This window comes from Eptesicus fuscus, chromosome 7 (genome assembly GCF_027574615.1).
Source record: "Eptesicus fuscus isolate TK198812 chromosome 7, DD_ASM_mEF_20220401, whole genome shotgun sequence".
Lineage (NCBI taxonomy): Eukaryota > Metazoa > Chordata > Mammalia > Chiroptera > Vespertilionidae > Eptesicus > Eptesicus fuscus.
In genome coordinates, this window is record NC_072479.1 from 26,256,978 (window position 1) to 26,277,520 (window position 20,543).

Genomic DNA, 20,543 nt, shown 5'->3' on the forward strand with positions numbered 1-20,543 from the left:
AGATCAATCAAAGAACTTGTATGCATGCATATAAACATAACCAATGGACGCAAAACTCTGGGGTGTGAGGGCATATATGGGACTGGGGTGGGGGGGCAATGGTAAGATATGTACACATATAATACCTTAATAAAAAAAATTGGAAAAAAAAAAAGAAAGGATCTTTGAAGAGGTGTTCAAAAGGAAAGACAAGCAGAAAGGAGCAGAAACAAGGAAGGTTTACATACTAGGCAAAAAGCAGGTCGGTCATTTTAAAGTTACTTTCCTTTATGAAATGGCAGGGATCTATCAGGCAGATTACTTAACTAAGGCTGATCAGATGATTCCTGGTTGACTGGATTAAGAGCCCATTTCTGAGAGCTGAAACTATAAGTCTCAGTTTTCTGATGTGGGGCTTAGCATAATTTTGATTCTGTTGTCTAGTTTTTAACACTTTTTGACTTACATAAAATGTCATGCTTAAAAGAGCTATCTCATTACAATTGTATTAAAATATTTAGTGCTTTTTTTTTGGTAAATTTCTGACCTTTTTAAATTTGTTTTCCTTTTCAAGTTTATTTTTGTGAGGAACTCTATAATATTTTTCAAAATGATTAGTTGAATTTGTCAATATCCTTTATTGATTTATCTGTCTTTCTCCCACCTATTTGGAATAAATATTTTCTAAATTTCCTATTTAACTGGTCCATCTGTGAACACTCTATTATATTTCATTTATCTATTTGTCTACTTTGTGTTTCTCAAACTTCCCTCCCTTTCATTAGAGAAGATATACTCTCAGCCAAAATTATTGGAAAGAGTATTTTCTCTGTTAATTAAAAAAAAACTGGTTAAAGTGGAGAATCATTAAAAAATAATAGCCTGAATATTTTAATTAAAATCATATAAATGCACATTTATCTGCTATTCACTTGAAATAGGTCTCAGGAATTTATTTTTACTATGGTTCTGTTAATTTTTGTGTTATCAGGTTAGCATTAATGATATTTATATATATTTTTTAAGTGGAGCAAGGTCTTAAAGAAATATACTTATGAGTAATCTGTGTATTCTTCTAGCTTTGTATGTTTTTTTCCTAATTTGCTACAGTTTTCTCATCCAATGTAGTTCAAAGGATTATTTTCAGTAATTTACTTGTATTTTTCTAAAACATTTAACTTAGTTTTAATGAAACAACCTTCTTTTAGAACACTCATTTTATGGGTTATGAATTTTTAATTAAATTAGGTAAATATTTGGAATCAGGAAGCATGAGCAGTTCTGAGTTTTTAGTTTTATCTGAGAAAGAACACAATAGACTCAACCATGGGAACAAATTTGTTCCAATGCAAGAGTTTAGTCCATTTGCTGTGTAGGCAGAGGGCATTGGATGGTTCACCATTATTCATAGTAAAGATAGAGTTAAATTGATAGCTTTGTAAAGTCAAGGATAATTGTACTTGTGTTACAATCAACTGGAAATCTTGTTATAAAAAAATGAGTATTTCCATACTCCAACCCTGACCTAGAAAAATCAAAATTTTTAATGTTTGGCCCACAGTAAAATTTCAGAGTTAACATCATCTTAGGCGACTCTTCTGCATTATTGGAGAGCCATGGCTGTATTACTTCGCTTCTACCATGCTACTCTAATTTATGTAACTCTATTATATATATATATATATATATATATATATATATATATATATATAAATAATTTATTTCAGAGAGGAAGGGAGAGGGAGAGAGAGATAGAAATGTCAATGATGAGAGATAATCATTGATGCGTTGCCTTCTGCATGCCCCAACTGGAGAACGAGCCTACAACCTGGGCATGTGCCCTTGACTGGAGTCAAACCTGGGACCTGTCAGGCTGTGGGAGACCGTGAGAGGCAATCAGGTAAAACAATCCAGTAACCTTGTTTTCCCCGCTTTGCTGGGGTCAGGCCACATCTAGGGCCAAACCAGCTAGGGCAACTCTATAATATTTTAATATTCTTTTGAGCTCCTTTGTCAATTATTTTGTTAATTTTCTTGACTAGTTCTGCATGTTTATTTTAACAGATAAAAAATTATTTTTTTTTCTGTTAAACTATTTTGTTTCAATTTCTTATTGATACACTTAGAGTGAATCGATTTACAGTGAATTAACATCTTTACATTGTGAAATTTTGGTTTCCACAAACAAGCTATGTGTTTCCATTTATTCAAGGCTTTTTAATATGCCTCAATAGGGATTTAAAGTTTTCTTTGTATAAGCCTTACACCATTCTTGTTAAGTTTTCTCCTAAATATTTTGTCTTATTTTGTTATTTCTATTGAAAGTAAGATCTATTTTTTAATTAAATTTTCTAGCTCACTTTGGTTTATATATCGAAAAGCTGTTGCTTTTATATTTTGATTTTGTAATCTTCTGATTCACTTTTTTTCATTGTTTTTAATAGGTTTTTTTTTTTAGTTCATTTTCTTGTGTTTTCTAAATATGTCATATCTACTGCAAAGAGTAATTATTTTGTCTTTTTCTTCTCACTGTTTGTATTTCTTGTTTCTCTTTTTAAGTGCACTGACTTTTAGAATGGCCCTCTTCTGTTCTGCAGTATGGGACTTGGTCCCCATGGGAACTTATTTATTCTTCCTGTCCCTGGCTCATGTACACAACTCTTACCAGTCTAAGGAAATGATGCCCGGACCTTACAGAGCTACACCATTCACTTCTTAAATATTCTTCTTTGAAGTGTGGAAGGTTATATCCTCCTCCCTTTGCTCCAAAGTACACACTGTTTGGCAAATATTTTTCTTCATGTTTTAAACTTGTAACTGTTTTTCTAATTTAATTGAAGATGCTGGAATTTTTATTAGTTTTTATTGCATTTCACATAAAGTGTAATATTTACTTTTATCTAGCTAAACTATCATAGGATACCATCTCCATCAGCTTTTCAAAGATCTGCTAAAAATATGTCATTTGGATTTTATTTTATTTTTTTAAAAATATATATTTTATTGATTCCAGAGAGGGAGGGAGAGGGAGAGAGAGATAGAAACATCAATGATGAGAGAGAATCATTGATAGGCCACTTCCTGCACTCCCCCCCCCCCCACCGGGGACCAAACCCACAACCCAGGTATGTGTCCTTGACTGGAATCGAACCTGGGACCCTTCAGTCCACAGGCCAATCAATGCTCTATCCACTGAGCCAAACCCGCCAGGGCTGTCATTTGGATTTTAATTTCTGTTTTATTTTGTTCATAAATTTACATAATAAAATCTGTAGACAATTTCCTATATAGTTTGGTCCATCAGTGTCACAGAAGGTTGCAGAACTTAGCTAGTTGATGAAGCTGGATAATAGGAACACAGGAATTCATCATGCCATCCTCAATACTTATTGTATATTTATGAATTTTTAAAACAAAAAAAATTAAGGACATTTACTATAAAGAGGTATTTTTCTACCTTGAGATCTGACATTTACCAAATAATTTCCTTTTTTATGATTTTTATTTTCTTTCATTGATTTAGAATTATTATTTTTGTATATTGTTAGGTGAGTATATGATATTTTCTTCCACAAAGAGGTAAGCCTATTGTTTCAGCATTATTTATTAAATAAACATTCCTTTCTCTCTGTCCTCCCCTGACTATTTTTATCTAACATCATTGCAAAAGTCTATTTCTAGAAAATGTATTTCATTCCATTTATCTGTTTGTCATAGCTAATCTCCCTCATTACTTTTCTTCTTAAAGGTTTTCTTGGATCTTTTAATACATTCACTCTCCTTGACAAACTGAAACCATTTAATCAATTTCTAGAAAACATTCACGTTGGGATATGATTTAAATAGCATTAAAATTACATAATAATTAGAGAAGACTCTTAGTGTCTTTTCATCTGAGCTGGCTGTACAGTGTGGTTTTTCAATTATTACAGTATTGTTTTAAAATTCTCAGTGAAATTTTATAGATTTTTTCATATATGTTCAGTATATTTCTTCTCAAGATTGCTATTATGTATTTTATACTTTTTGTTAGCAATATTGAATTATATATATTCTAATTAAAATGTCTATTTAGTTTGTTATTCCTAGGTTATATAGTACTAATGAGTTTTTTATGCTTATTTAGTATACACCTTTTTATTAACTCATATTAATTTTATAATTTTTCTAGAAGTTTTTTTTTGCATTTGTTGAGAGAATAACCATTATTGAGAAATAATTGAACTGGATTTTCATTTTTTAATTTATATTATTTATTGGGCAAAGGTCCCAAAATGTCACATTATAGTGGTGATACTGGGTAAACTTTCTCTTTTTCTGATTTTAGTGGGCTTTTATCTAATATTTTACTGTTAATTATGTAGGTTTTTTTAATGATTGTCTTTCTAATATTTTGAGTTGAGCACTTTAATATCTGCTTTCATTTCTTTTCATTTAACAATGGAAATACTTACCATTATTAAATTTTTTAGTATAATTCTGGCCATCAACCATATACCTTGGTAGTTAACCTACCAGCTACTATTTATTCAGCCAAGAAATGAAAAAAAAAAATAAACCTGGCAAATAATATTTTATTTAAAGAAATCTCTATTTTTAAACTCTTTATTATTGGGTTTTTCTCCCTGAGTATTATTATCACTTAATAATAACGTTGAGTAAAGATCAAAACAAAACAATAATGGTAACATTATCATTAACATACACCTGGTATTGAGTTCTTTGCCCATCTATTTAGAGAAAAGACCTTCTACACTTCTGCACCCATAGTTAGAAAAACTATTGCTCTGAAATACTACACATTGATCAAGGGCAAATTCTTATGATTTTCAATATAGAGATTAATTTCTCACTCAGGGCTTAGAAAGTCCCCAGAGCAGTTTTGCTTCAGGCTCTAGGTCAAGATCAGCTCTCTGGTCATAATGGCATAGTGTCACTTCTCAAATTTCACTGATCAAAGCAGGTCATATGGCCAAGCCCATATGGAGTTGAAAAGTATACTCTGTCCACAGGGAAATTATGGTAGGGACAGGAAAGGGAGGAAGAATTTTGAAACACTTACGTAATTGAACCTAAACATGATAATGGAACAAATGCTTTACTTAGATTTTTCTTTCCGGAATTTTGTAATTTGCAAAGGTATGAGGCCAATTTATTTTTTATAAACTAGAGGCCTGGTGCACAAAATTCGTGCATGGGGTGGGGTGTTTCTCAGCCCAGCCTGCACCCTCTCCAATCTGGGATCCCTCTCACAATCTAGCACTGCTGACTCCCAACTGCTCGCCTGCCTGCCTTCTTGATTGCCCCTAACCACTTCTGTCTGCCAGCCTGATCACCCCCTAACCACTCCCCTGCCAGCCTGATTGATGTCTAACTGCTCCCCTGCCAGCCCATTTGCCCCCAACTTCCCTCCTCTGCTGGCCTGGTCATCCCTAACTGCCCTCCCCTGCAGGGTTGATCACCCCCAACTGCCCTCCCTTGTAGGCCTGGTCCCTCCCAACTGCCATCCCCTGCTGGCCATCTTGTGGTGGCCATCTTGTGTCCACATGGGGGCAGGGTCTTTGACCACATGGGGGCAGCCATCTTGTGTGTTGGAGTGATGGTCAATCTGCATATTACTTTTTTATTAGATAGGATAGAGGCCTGGTGCATGGGTGGGGGCCTGCTGGTTTGCCCTAAAGGGGGTCCAGCATCAGGGTGGGGGTTCCCTTGGGGCATGGGGCAGCCTGGGTGAGGGGCCTGTGGTGGTTTGCAGGCTGGCCACACACCCCGCGACCCAAGCTGAGGCCCTGGTATCTGGGGTTTATTTATGTTCTATAATTGAAACTTTGTAGCCTGGAGCAGAGCCAAGCCTTCTGCTCACTCTGTGGTGGCAGGGGATTTATTTACCTTCTATAATTGAAATTTTGTAGCCTTAAGTGGAGGCCTGGGCTGGCCAGGGTGTGCGGGAAGCTTGGCTTCCTCCGTCGCCTGGGAAACCCAAGCCTCCCTCCTGCTGTCTGTGGCCGTAGCCATCTTGGTTGGGTTAATTTGCATACTCGCTCTGATTGGCTGGTGGGCATGGCTTGTGGGTGTGGCTTGTGGGTATAGTGGAGTCATGGTTAATTTGCATATTACTCTTTTATTAGATAGGATTAAGTTATATTAATTTCTGAGTCCCTTATGCCACTTTGAGATTTACACCAGAATCACATTCCATGTTTTTCCCATTCCTTCACTGAAGATTATAAACAATCTGGGAGGGTCTTGGATTACCACGCCATCAAAATTGCTCTAGCTATCCTTATTCTTTCGCAAGCACAGAAAAGAGTCAGGAAGGATACACAACAAACAGCGAACAGTACAGTTGTCCCTTCATAGCCCAGGGGATTGGTTTCAGGACCCTGAGGTTACCAAAATCCACAGATGCTTAGGTCCCTTATATAAATGGTGAAGTACTTGCATGTAACCTGTACATATGCTCCTGTATACTTTACATCAGCTGGGATTGCTTATAATACCTAATACAATGTAAATGCTCTGTAAATAGTTGTTATGCTCTATTGTTTAGGGATCAACTTTCTGGAATGTCTTTTTCTGGAATATTTTTGACCTGCAGTTGGTTGAATCCACAGTTGTAGAGTCCATGGATACAGAGGGTTGACAGTAGTTACAATTATAGAGGAGGTGCCCAGGTGGAAGGTGGGATTGGAGGAGGTAGTGCCATTGTAATAACCTGGTTATTATTTAACAGGAAAGGAGGAAAGAGAAAACTAAATATAGGCATGCCATTTACAGAGCTTTGCCAAAAGTTGCATTTAACATTATGCAAGTCTATTTCCTGCTGATCGATGTGGGAAGGGACTGGACAAAGACAGCTTAGATGCGTGCCCATAAGGTCTGAGTGCCATGGAAAGGTGCTTATCTGTCTGCCAGTCATATTTGGGAACAAATGGGTGGCCAGGATGGGCATGGCCATGCAAATGTGTGAAGCCTAAATATTTAAACTTCTAAACAAAGGAAGTTCCTGCCTTCTCTTCTCTCTCCTCTCTCTCTCTCTTCTCTCTCTCTCTCTCTCTCTCTCTCTCTCTCTCTCTCTCTCTCTCTCTTGCTGGGTTCCTGGCTCTCCTTGTCAGGGAATGAGCTCCCCAGTGCCCACATGGCGCATGACTATGTTGGACTCCACACATGGACTAATAGACTTTAATTAGTTTGGATGCTGAACCACACCCGGCTGCAACATAGGAGGGAAGCTCTGGAAACTGACCCTGCTTTGGCTCTGCTGAACTCCCAGCTGCTCTTCTTTTAGGACTGGCTTAAGGGGCGGGGGACTTTGGATCTTCATATAAATAAAGCTTTCTACCACATCCCATCTTCTCATACAAATTTTAGAAAATTCATTTTCTGAAGCTATTGCAAGAACCCCAGAGGGAGGTTCTTTTTCTGTATTTGTGTGTATAAGTGGTGGATTTATGGTTCATTTTATTACCATTTTTGTGTTCTTGGTATTTTTTTCAGGTAAAAAAAGAAAGAAAAAATAGCACTGATTACATAAGGTTGTTATAAAGGTTTTAGTACAGTGTCTGCCTTATCGTAAACTTAACCTAATATGTGAGGTTATTCTATTGTTAACATGGTTATACTAGAAACTATATTTCCTACACTGTCTTTCCTTGGGTTCTATCAGATCAGAGTTGGCTAAAAGTGAAATTGCATGATATTTGAGAGGCAAAAGTGAAGCTGCCGCTATGCTCTGGAGGTCATTGTGGGTTAGAGATTATATTGACTCCATTGTATGGATTCATTTTGCCCTTGCTCTTGCCCACACCATATGTAGAATCTCTCCAATGGTCCCCCTTCCTTACCCACAACAGCTAGGCCCATCACAATAGGATTGCTTATGAACTCACAAAGGTGGTAATCACTGAAAGTCAAGGTCTTTTGAAAGGCTTGTACTAGCTCCCCTTTTTGGTACTTTTCCAGGAGCCAGATGTTTCAGGCTCCCATATTTCTCTCTAAGCTCTAGCTCAGGGGTCCTCAAACTTTTTAAACAGGGGGCCAGTTCACGGTCCCTCAGACCGTTGGAGGGCCGGACTATAGTTTAAAAAAAACTATGAACAAATTCCTATGCACACTGCACATATCTTATTTTGAAGTAAAAAAAAACAAAACGGCAAAAACACCCGCATGTGGCCCTGCGGGCCGTAGTTTGAGGATGCCTGCTCTAGCTCATTCAACTGTGTTAGGTCTTGTTAGTGAACATACCTTGAATATTCGTCTTTTCAGACTTTAACTTCCATAGCCTCTCTCACAGAAAACTGTAATTTTTACAATAATTTTCAAATTCCATAATGTTCATTGTGGACCCCTATCTGATTAAACCATAAGTGATATAGTTATTGGTATCAGATATGGTTACATGGTTACAAAACGTTAAGATTGAGAGTCTGGAACTGCTTCTCTGGAATAATCAGATTAAAAGCATTAATGAACCCTTTACCAATGGTAAAGGATCATTGGTGTCCCATGGCTATTGTAACAAAATAGTTACTTAAATTATCACCTGTGAGCACCTATAACCTGCTGACTATAGAAGTTTTGTCTTTGTTGTGGCCAAGTAGTTAACGCAATAGGACATTTCAGTGTAAATAAGGAATACAATTGGGTTAGTTGATTTCTTCTAAGTATGCTGAAAAACTTGTAAAAAGAAAAAAAAGAAAAGGTGCCCTCAGAGCTGTAAATTTCCAGGTCAGGATAATATAGAACCAGACAATTTCTATGGTTTCCCTAAAAGAAGCCCTTATCTCCTATAGCTGTGGTGATGGTATTTTTAAAAAGAAAATCCAAATCTAATTATGTGTGTGGTTGAATTACACAAATTCAATGTACAGTCTCATAGAGTGTCTTTTATTATATTTGTAGAAGTAGTTGAGAAAGAGTGGAATGCTGAAAATTAAGTTGGGGATTTATGGCAGTGTCCAATAAAATAGGCTACTTTGAACCCATAAAGTATGTTGAACTTTCTTCTCCAATAAAAGCACCTCTTCTTCCCTGGTCTGTGGAGTTTAATCTCTCTCTTCTTTAAAAACTACAAGTCTGCTGGTTATAGTTGCCTTGTAGGAGATTGCTGATCCTTTTAAGAATCTACCCCTTCCACTTCTCATTGCTTCTAGACCTATGACCACAAGTTCTGGAAGGCTCCTCAGGTCAGACACAAACTATCAACGATGAGAAGGTATCATGAACGCCTAAAGACTTGCAAGTTTTTGCCAATTTACATGAACAAATGCCTGAGGAATACGTATGGGAATGGATCCCAAGGGAATGTGAGAATGGAAGGAATGTACGGTTTAATTTGCATAATAATTTGATATGAGTATTCTCAGCAGAGATTCTGGATTCATTGTATTAGCTTGAGCATATAGGAATGGCTTTAAGAATTCGTCTTGCTGACTGTCTGATATCTGGACCCCAAATTGGACTATATTGAAATAAACTTAAAATACCAGCATTTCCTTAGAACACTGTGCAGAAAATTATCAAAAGGCTCAGAGAGATCAGAGCACTACATGGATTTATATAAGACCTGTTCAACCACTTCTTAACTATATCCTTTGGGAAGATCATGTAGACCTCTGTTCTCCTAGACTTTGAGAAATATATACTAGTACCAGTAGATGAAAGGAGCACTGACATCTTTTATGAGCTCAGTGTTCTCTGTATGCATGGAATGACCATGGGAACTGAGCCCTTGAACTGGGCTCTATGAATTATATGAAGATGATGGTATGTTACTAGGTCAAGGACACTTATTTGGCACTTATTGGCCAAAAATAATAGAGAGAGGTAAGGTTACCATACTGGGTCAAAGCGGCATGTTTTTCCCTACTGAGGTCTTTGGCATTGGCTAAAGGACATCCTAGGCAACTGGTACACTCCCCAAATTGGTTCTCTGCTCTGTAGAATAAGAATGTTCTTAATGGTGCAGTAAAATGAGGTATGCCTATAATAATAGAACTTAATTGCCCATTTCCTGAAATTATTGCAGTTTTGCTTACAACTTCATAGCACAAAGCAAAAGATTCTTCCTGTTTTGAAAAGAAATCAAAGCATTCACATCAGGCATTCAAAGCTTGGAACCTGCAGTGAGAGAATCACATCAACTACAATAAGAAAATATCCTCTGACAAGTAAGATTTCACCCACATAATTGAATGATAATGACAAGCTGTGATCAGTAATACCAAATTTACCCAAACTATTTCTTATCTATTATCTTTCCGAAAAATGATTTATAGTTCAGAATTTACTGACTTCAAAAGCCCATTTGACAGACTTGAAAAAGCAAGAGATAGATTTACTAATGTTTTCAGGGAATTAAGGCTTAAATATAATCCTTATAGAATTTGATATTAGTATGGACATCAATATGTACTTAGCAGACGCTGGATATATAATTAATGTGGCTATTCTGTTACTATTTATTTAATGCATATTGCAAATTTAGAGTGAGAAAATCAAAGAAAAACTAATAGTATTTGAAACACACTGTCTCTGTAAACTATGTATCTTCAGTGCTAACATTAAAAAATGTCATTGGCATAAGAAAAACTTATACCACCACTTGAAAAAAAATTAAACTACACCAATATAAATTATTTGTAATAGTTCTATAAATAAAGAATTGTAGGGAAAATACAATCATTAAATATATAATATTATAATAAAATATATTAAGGCATATGAAGATTTCAGTCACCAAGGTATTAGTTTCACAATGGAGTCATAATTAATTCATATTCTGTCTCTTCTGTGTACAGAGAAAAGTACACAAACAAGAGAAGTTTTCATTCACCACTCCTCTTTTGCCAAATTCCAAATGAAATGAAACCAAAGCAAGCACACTACAAAATTTGATTCAAAAGAAACTTCACCTACTGAAGCCATTAAGCACACATTTCCTAAAAAAAAAAAGAGTTTTCTGCAAGCTGTCTTGACACGGTCTACGAAGTCTCACTGCATAAAACAGCAGTTCAGCAGATTGTCAGAGAGCTCCTGAGATAAACAAAAACCAAATCAAACTTTCCCCTTCCTGTCTTTCCATTTTAGCTTCATCTTGACAGAAGGAAACCGCTTCTCCGCTCCAGGAGAGATCCCTAAATATGGCCATACAGCATTTGGGCATGGCCTTTTGATTTGGAGTTGGTTTTAAAAAACTAGCAAGTATTGCATTGACTGTATGCAGTAGATGCATGATTACTCATTCACTTAGGAATTTAAAAATCAATTACTTTGATTAGATAGATCAACTCCTGGAAATTTTAACCCTTTGCACTGCTTGCTTTTTTCTCGATTCCTTTATTCTAATGCTAACCGTGTCGAGTCACACTCGACATCCAAGTGCAAAAGGTTAAAACTTAAATTTCAGAAAACATTTTAGAACAATTATAATAATTAAGAGCAAAGAATAAGGAATCAGACAATTGGGTTTGAATTCTATTTATACATATACTATCTTCAACGTTGAATGATATACTTAACCTGTCTGGGCCTCAGTTTCCTTATTTTTAATGGGAATAATAGAAGTACTTACCTCATAAAGCTGTATTAAGAGTTAAATTATATAATATATATTTTAGAACAGCAGTTCATGCCATGTAGCAAATTTTATGTGCTAGCTCTAACATAGTAGTTATTATTATAGTTTTGCCTACTTTCCAATTTGTAAGTATTTTCTGTATCTCCTGCTACTATACATTTTGTATAAATTTCTTTCTGGATTTTTGGACCTCGGATACGCAACTGTGTATCTCTAGAGAGTTGGGATGGGATAGAGAGTGAGTAACAGTGGGTTCCCCCAGCTTTTAAAAAGCATTAAAAAAGAAAAAAAAAGTTCTCTTTTTGTTTCTTAAGACTAGTCTTACACAAAACTGTGATAGTAGCTGATTGTTTTAGATTTTCTTTCTTTTAAATTTAAAAATATATTTTTTATTGGTTTCAGAGAGGAAGGGAGAGGGAGAGAGAGAGAGAGAGAGAGAGAAACATCAATGATGAGAGAGAATCAGTGATCAGCTGCCTTCTGCATACACCACACTGGGGATCAAGCCTGCAGCCTGGGCATGTGCCCTGACTAGGAATGGAACCATGACCTCCTGGTTCATAGGTCAACACTCAACCACTGAGCAACACTGGCTAGACTGTTTTAGATTTTCTTATGTTGGTTGCTGCTCTTTGCATACCCTTGCAAACAGGGTTTGAGAAGTACTCCAGCCTTCACAGAGCCTGTTATGATGGGTTCAGCATCTTGACAAAATGGTCCATGCTCTGCACCTTTCCATTATCCTTTACTTTATTTCCTACCATTCCAGTCCTGATGAAAAAGCCCAAGTTCCCAATGTCTCATAATCGTGCTGTCTATCAGGTAATGCTGGGTTATAGTGTGATCATCAAAAAATGGCAAATGGAACATTAACTAATGTGCTACTCTTTCTAAAAATTGCCTCAGTCTCTCCCCTTTTGCCTTGGTTCTCTTACACATAAGTATCATGTACTAGTAATTTTTAATATTCATTTCACATTAGTTTTAAGACCCAATATGATTCACATGTAAAAGATAACATTTCATCATATATCTTTTGAATAAATATCTGAGTTTGGTTTAGATGTTGTTTGGAGTATTTTATTCATTCTTGAACCTGGAGGTTTAATGTCTGTGGCAGGAATGAGAGAGAGGCCTGACACAATCTCATATATTTTAAGGTAAAATTTTTTAAATTGGATCAACATTTCCCAGTACCTGATTGGTGGTCATTGATAAAAAGAGGATACCTTTGCCAAGTTAAGGTAAGAAACACTACTTAATCCACAGTACTCTTAGAGATTAATATATAATATCAATTTAAAAGTTATGAAAATTTTTATGAAGGGGAGACCTATTTTTTACTTTAATATAAATTTCCATTGTGCTTTGCATTAATATTCATTAACATATATGGAACAAGTGTATCTTGGAATATTCTTTGGAAAATACTCTTTTAGAGAAGTATTGTAACATACATGATTTAAGTGATTACACTTACAGAAGAACATGATATAAATAAACAGACATGAAGCTAGAGTTATACTTACCCCATTAATTGTTTAAAAATATTTGCACTTAGGTTTTATCAAACTTTTCAACTTCTAATTGGAACATGTGACATTATAAACAGGCAGACCCTGATATTTTAAAACTGATAAAATTAACCGATTGACAGAGGTCAGGGGAGAGGGAGAAAAATGAAAGAAGGTGAAGAGATTAGCCAAAGAACATGTATGTTGCCCTGCCAGATGGCAGAGTTGGTTGGAATGTCGTCCCATATACCAAAAGGGTTTCTGGTTTGATTCCTGTTCACGGCATATATCTAGGTTGTGGTTCAATCCCTGGTCAGGGATGTGTGTGGAAGGAAACTGATAGATGTTTCTCTCTCTAAAAATCAATAATAATAAAAAAACATAACCTCTGGTGAGGATTAAAAACCATACAACAAGAACAAAGAACATATATGCATAGTCCAAAGACACAGACAACAGTGTGGTGATGGCCAGAGAGAGGGGGACATGGGCTGAGTGGAGGTGGGTAAAGGGGGGAGAAATGGAGGACATCTGTAATAGTGTCAGCAATTAAAAAAATCCTGATAAATTAAGATCTACAAAGTAAGAGAATGGCAAATGGCAAATGACTCATGGCACAGCCTCTGTGTAGCTAACTGCATGAAGTGAGAAAATTAGGTTGTCTTATTTCATTGACTGTACAGTAGCTCACACTGTGCTGGGAATTGGCCTAAATTAAATGTAGATCACAGAAAGCTTTATGTGCTATTAGCAAAACTGTAGTTATCAATCCTCTCTCTAATGAGAAGTCAGAATAATTGAAACTGAACTGGATTAATGTGTCTCCAACTTTTAGTGTAATTGGTGAACATAGAAGCAGAAAGTCTACAATGACTATTATTTTTATAGTTTGGCAACTATGCCAAATGTGTGTTATCTTGGGAAAAATGGAATTCTTTAGCTCCCCTTTAGAGGCTGGAAGAATGTTAACTTATCTTTTTATTAATGCAGGACCATAATTACTCAGCATGAATCAAGTGGAAATAAATTGTCCCCTTATACCAATACCTACTGGGAAAATCCTCCTACTTCCTTTCATTCCTCTCCCAGAAATTTTAAGGGCATCGCATGTTTAAATTGAGTAATGTAATCATAGTGACCAAGCATGCTTTTACATTTCCCCAAGTAATCATTTGTCAGTTTTACGTGTCTCCTAATGTCAGAGTGCCAGGTGGAATTGTACCTCCTTGTGTCTTCCTAACTTCTTGGCCTTAGTGCTCTCAGCTCTCTCATTCTTAGTCTAAATGACTAATTTCTAGCAAATTACTCTGGTGTTGAGATTCATCCCATACTCCCCAAGACTTGAAACCATATTTTTCTTTCTTGTTCTTGAATATATTCTCACAGCATAGGAGATATTAGAGAATAGAAATTTATTGATCGAGGAGCTTTCTATTCATCTTTACTAATATTCTTTTATCTTTCTACTATAGTTGTTAAAATGAGCATTGGAATATGGAAAGCTTGAAGAAATTTATGATGAGACTAAAAAGAGAACATAACAGATGTGAGTCGTATGTAGCAACAGGGAAGACAAGGATGAGTAGGAATTTCCTCAGTTATAAATGTGCTTTCAGAAAATTTTTCAGCGTTTAAAAAATTTCTGATTAAAATTGGCCGTTCAAAAAAAAAAAAAGCAACAATATAGGAAAAACTGAGAAGAAAATCCTTGTCTCTAAATTGTGAAAAAATCACTCAGATATTAAAATAGACATAAATGGGCTGGCCGGTGTAGCTCAGTGGTTGTGCTTGGACATATGAACCAGGAGGTAACAGTTCCATTCCCATCAGGGCATATGCCTAGGTTGCAGGCTTGATCCCCAGTGTGGGGTGTGCCAGAGGCAGCTGATCAACGATTCTATCTCATCCTTGATGTTTCTATCTCTCCCTCTCCTTTCCTCTTAGAAATCTATACTAACTAGAGGCCCAGTGCATGAAATTCATGCACGGAGGGGGGTGTCCGTCAGCCCAGCCTGCACCCTCTCCAATCTGGGACCCCTCAAGGGATGTCCAACTGCCCGTTTAGGCCCGATCCCACAGGGATCGGGCCTAAACGGGCAGTTGGACATCCCTCTCACAATCCAGGACTGCTGACTCCCAACCACTTGCCTGCCTACTTTCCTGATTGCCCCTAAATGCTTCTTCCTGCCAGCCTGATCACCCCCTAACCACTCCCCTGCCAGCATAATTGATGTCTAACTGCTCCCCTGCCAGCCTGTTTGCCCCCAACTTCCCTCCTCTGCCAGCCTGGTCACCCCTTAACTGCCCTCCGCTGCAGACTTGATTGCCCCCAACTGCCCTCCCCTGCTGGCCTGATCACCCACTACTGCCCTCCCTTGCAGACCTGGTTCCTTCCAACTGCCCTCCCCTGCTGGCCATCTTGTGGTGGCCATCTTGTGTCCACATGGGGGCAGGACCTTTGACCACATGGGGGCAGCCATCTTGTGTGTTGGAGTGATGGTCAATCTGTATATTACTCTTTTATTAGATAGGATAGAAATCTAGTGCATGGGTGGAGGCCAGCTCTTTGCCCTGAAGGGTGTCCTGGATCAGGGTTCCCTTGGGGTGTAGGGTGGCTTGGGTGAGGGGCCTGTGGTGGTTTGCAGGCCAGCCATGCCCCCCTGGCAACCCAAGCGGAGGCCCTGGTATCTGGAATTTATTTATCTTCTACAATTGAAACTTTGTAGCCTAGAGCAGAGCCAAGCCTTCTGCTCGCTACATGGCGGCAACCATTTCTGTTGAGATTTATTTATCTTCTATAATTGAAACTTTGTAGCCTTAAGCAGAGGCCTGGGCCGGCCAGGGTGTGCAGAAAGCTTGGCTTCCTCCATCGCCAGGGAAACCCAAGCCTCCCTTCTGTTCTCTCTATGGTGCAGCCATCTTGGTTGGGTTAATTTGCATACTCGCTCATAATTGGCTGGTGGGTGTGGCTTGTGGCATGGCTTGTGGGTGTAGCGGAGTGATAGTTAATTTGCACATCACTCTTTTATTAGATAGGATAAGAGGGTAATATGCTAATTAGAGTGGCTATCTTCCGGACATCGTCCGACTTCCTTCCGGATAAAGCCATGGTGGTGGGGGCTGAAGCAGAGGCAGTTAGGGGCGATCAGGTCAGCACGGGAGGGAAGTTGGGGTGAGATCAGGCTGGCAGGGGAGGGCAGTTGGGGGTGACCAAGTCAGCAGGGGAGGGGAGGGCAGTTGGGAGCGAGATCAGGCCAGGAGGGGAGGGCAGTTGGTGGCATTAGGCAGGCAGGCACATAAGTGGTTAGAAGCCAGTGGTCCTGGTTTCCGAGAGGGATGTTTGACTGCTGGTTTAGGCCCAACATCTCCCGAGGGGTCCTGGGTTGGAGAGAGTGCAGGCCAGACTAAGGGACATCCCCCCCCATGCACGAATTTTGTGCACCGGGCCTCTAGTCAATACTAATAAAAAACAAATAGACACAAATAGATGTAAAAATAAGTGAGTGCAAATAAGAATGGAACAGATAGAGTGATAATGAATACCAATAGGGAAGGCTGAAAATATACTCACTGTTTTTCTGACATAAAAATTGAGTAAAGGTAGTAAAGGTATTTCAAGTTGATGGTCTTAGAGTTTGAGGAACCCTGTTTTAGCTGAAGTTTAAAAATACTTGAGATGAAGATGTCCATGTGTAAGACATATAAGTGAAAGAATTAGTAACCAGGACTAAAAATTCATATTAACTTGCTATATCCCCTTAAAATAAATAATTGACACCTAAATAAATTCCTTCTATGATAAAATAGGGTTAATAATAGAATATTATTCTATTCTGTTTACAAAGCACTTTTCCTTAAAAGTCCTTATGTAATATAATTTATTTTTTTAAGTTTTCAAACAATACAGAGGAATATGAAGTGTAATGGAAGTGTGTAGACTTTCTCAAGTAGTGTGAGGGGTAAACTGAAGGGCAGAGCTTCAAGAACAAGTAAAAGAAGTCAAAACAAATTAGGATCATGATGGAAAGATATGTCCAGGGGAAAATGCTAATGGAACACTTGGAATTAAAGGGCAGAGGAAATCAGTAAGAGCCAAGAAAATCAGCAACAGATGAGCTTTTGGCCAATGCATACCAGATGGAACCATAAGGCATGTTATAGTTACAAATATTTTATTGAAGAAGAACTAATCTCTAGACTTCTGAATCAGTTATTTTCCTTAATATTATATCTGTCCTATCTAGTAGTTACAAGGACTAAGAAATGATGATTATGAATTCCAGTTATCTATAGGTAAAGGCAGTTGTCTAAATAAAAATTTTTAAATATTTCCCCAAAAGCCACACAGGTCAATGAGAAGAGAAAATAAAATTAGCTATAATAGATACCTATGGCATAATTAGAACACCAAGAGTACTACAAATTCTAAATTATGTGTAGGTAGTTAAACAAACATACAGATTAAGCACATTCATTCTCAGGATGTATGGCTGTGTAGGGAGTCAGTCAGAGATTCAGCAGAAAGCAGGAAAAGTGATAGGAACCAAATAGTGATAAACACTGATAAAATAACACACAGTAAGAGTCAACATGCTTAATGAAGAAATACTGACCTGAGAGCAGGTCAGAGACTTTGCTGGTCAGAGCTCTGGTTACTGGAAGATAAAAGGGAAAAGGTATGAAGGTGCATAGAACCAGTGGTGAACGTTCAGGAAAGCACCTCTTTGGAGGTAGCGTGGGGAGACTTGGAGTCAGGAGCATCCTTTGGAGTTCTATTGGTGAAAGAAAAGAAGAAAGCAGGCAGTGAAATTAAATATTCTACAGAAATAAAAAAAACAATTAAAATAGCAGAAAAATACTAACCATTCTGTGAGTCAACCAAACTTTGGAGAGAAATGGAAGAAAGAGGCAAATATCTATATATATAAAAGCCTAAGCAACTGGAACAACCAGAATGACTAGAATGACTGGTCACTATGACGTGCACTGACCACCAAGGGGCAGACGCTCAATGCAGGAGCTGCTCCCTGGTGGTCAGTGCGCTCCCACAGCCAACCACCCCTGGCCAGCCAACCTCCTGCGGTCCCTCCCCCTGGCCGGCAGGCCCCTGGGCTGGGATGGGGAGCCAGGGGTGCATAGTGGTGGATGTGGCCCCTTTCCTAGGGGGGCTGAGGGCCAGCTCCCTCCTCGGGGTCAGTGGCCAAACTCCTGTGCCCCATCCCTCCCCCCAGCCAACAGGCCCCGATTGGCCCACCACCCGATTGCTGTGGTGGAGGCATGACAGCGAGGGAATTAGGAGGGGGGAGGAGGGGAACTGCGTGGTGGCAGGGCGCCGACGATGGCAGCGTTGGTGTTTGGCGTCCAGCATCCATTCCTTCTGTGCCTGGACCAGTGACTGTCACCTCCTCTTTGGCCCGGCCCCTCATGGGCCTGGCCCTGATCAGCCCTGATCACCGGCCAGGCCTAGGGACCCCACCCGTGCATGAATTTTGTGCACCAGGCCTCTAGTTTCAGAAATAAAAATAAAAGAGAATTAATTCATCTCAGAATAATTTGTGAAAAGCTCAAGGAAAATTGAACACTAAAGGTGTCCAGAGAAAATTGATTTGACTGAAATAGGCGTTATTTAAGAAACTTTTGAAAATATTTCTCAACCTTAGTGAGATAAGGTTGTGATAAAAAAAAAAAATGCAAGCAAAACAAAACAAAACAAAAAAACCCAAAACAAACCATGTACTTCACTTAATAGGTTTGTTGTTGTTGATAATAATATTGGTTTAATAGTTCTGGAATTACTTTGTGTTTCCTGAAGGATAAAACAAATGAATAAATATATTGATGTTTTTGGGAATCAGGGTTCTTGTGTGGGTAAAATGTAGGTGATATCCCCAGGTAAAGAAAATCCTTGTGGGTAATATGTATATATCCTAGCTCTGTCCATAGAACTGGGCCAGAATCAATGACAAGTCATTGGCAATGAGAATATTTGGTGTCTACATATGAGTTTCTAAATAATATTTAACATTAAAAGAAACCAGGGTTTTATGGAAGAATTGGTGATTTTAGTTTTGTGGTAGAAAAATATTTGTAACTAGAGCATTTTGATGCATTAATGTATTTTTAAAGATTGATTTATTGATTAAAATGGGAAAGTATTTTAAAATCTTTTACAGATAAATTGTGCTAACCACATACTAACCAGAGTTGAACAATAATCTCACTTCCTTTAAAATTAAAATTTTGGAAAACTCAATGAGCGAATTAGTTCAATCACTTATTAATTATCAAAATTATAACAATGAAACCTATATATTATTAACCAATTTAACCCCAACAAATTCCATAAAATAAAAACTAACAATGGGTGCTTAGAATGCACTTTTAGCACTGTTCTAAGCACTTTTACATGTTTTATCTGATTTATATTTTTCTAATTCCCCTGAGAGGTTAGCTTTATTTTATAGATGGCCAACCTGATTTGGAGAATTTAGAAAGTAGCCCAGAGTCACATGAAAGAGCCAGGATTTTAGCACAGGCCAATGTCTCTATAAAGTTTACATCACTGTTCTTTGACTTGCCATTTGTCTAACTTAATAGTTTTAAAGGACCATCCAAGTCACCAACCCATTTGGTCATCATAACATTCTGTGAGCTGATTAAGTTGTGAACTATTTATTTCCTTTCTTTTTTAATAAACATAGAAATTGAGGTTCACAAATGTTAAATATCTTGACCAAATTAGTGGGATAGCCAGGACTTGGATTTAAGCTTTTTGAATTCTACTCAATACTTTTTCACAATAGCATGATGCCAATAAACTACAATCTTGGAAAAGTTTTGAAAAATGAAGTGAAATCGTGTCCTGATGAATAAAGGTTGCATTTATATATGTTTTCAAGATGAAATTATGGAAGAACTCTTAGAGACTCTAGTAGGCAGAATAATGGCCTCTAAGGGATGATCAAATTTGAATTCCTAGAACCTATGAGTATGTTAAATTGCATGGCAGAGAGCATTTAAAATTGAAGATGGGATTAAGATCAACTGACATTAAAATAGGGATTATCCTGTATTTTCCCCATGTGGGCGCTATGAAATCACAAGGATTTTTAAACGTGGAAGAGAGATATATGAGAGAGTTAGATACAGGATGATGGAAACAAGATCAGAGTGATGCCAGCTGAGAAAAGACTTGCTTGCTTTAAAAATGTTTTAAGGTGGCCATGAATCAAGAAATACACGTCTCTAGAATCTAGTAAAGGCAAGGAAATGGATTGTCCTATAGAGCTTTCAGAAGGACCCCTTCCAAAACCTGGATTTGAGCCAGGGAGATCTTGCATTAGGTTTCAAACCTCTAGAATTGGAAGATAATAAATTGGTGTTGTTTGTAGCCACTACATTTGTAATGATTTGTTGCAGCAGCAACAGAAAACTAACACAGACAAAAAAATCTGAACAGGAAGAAGGGAAGT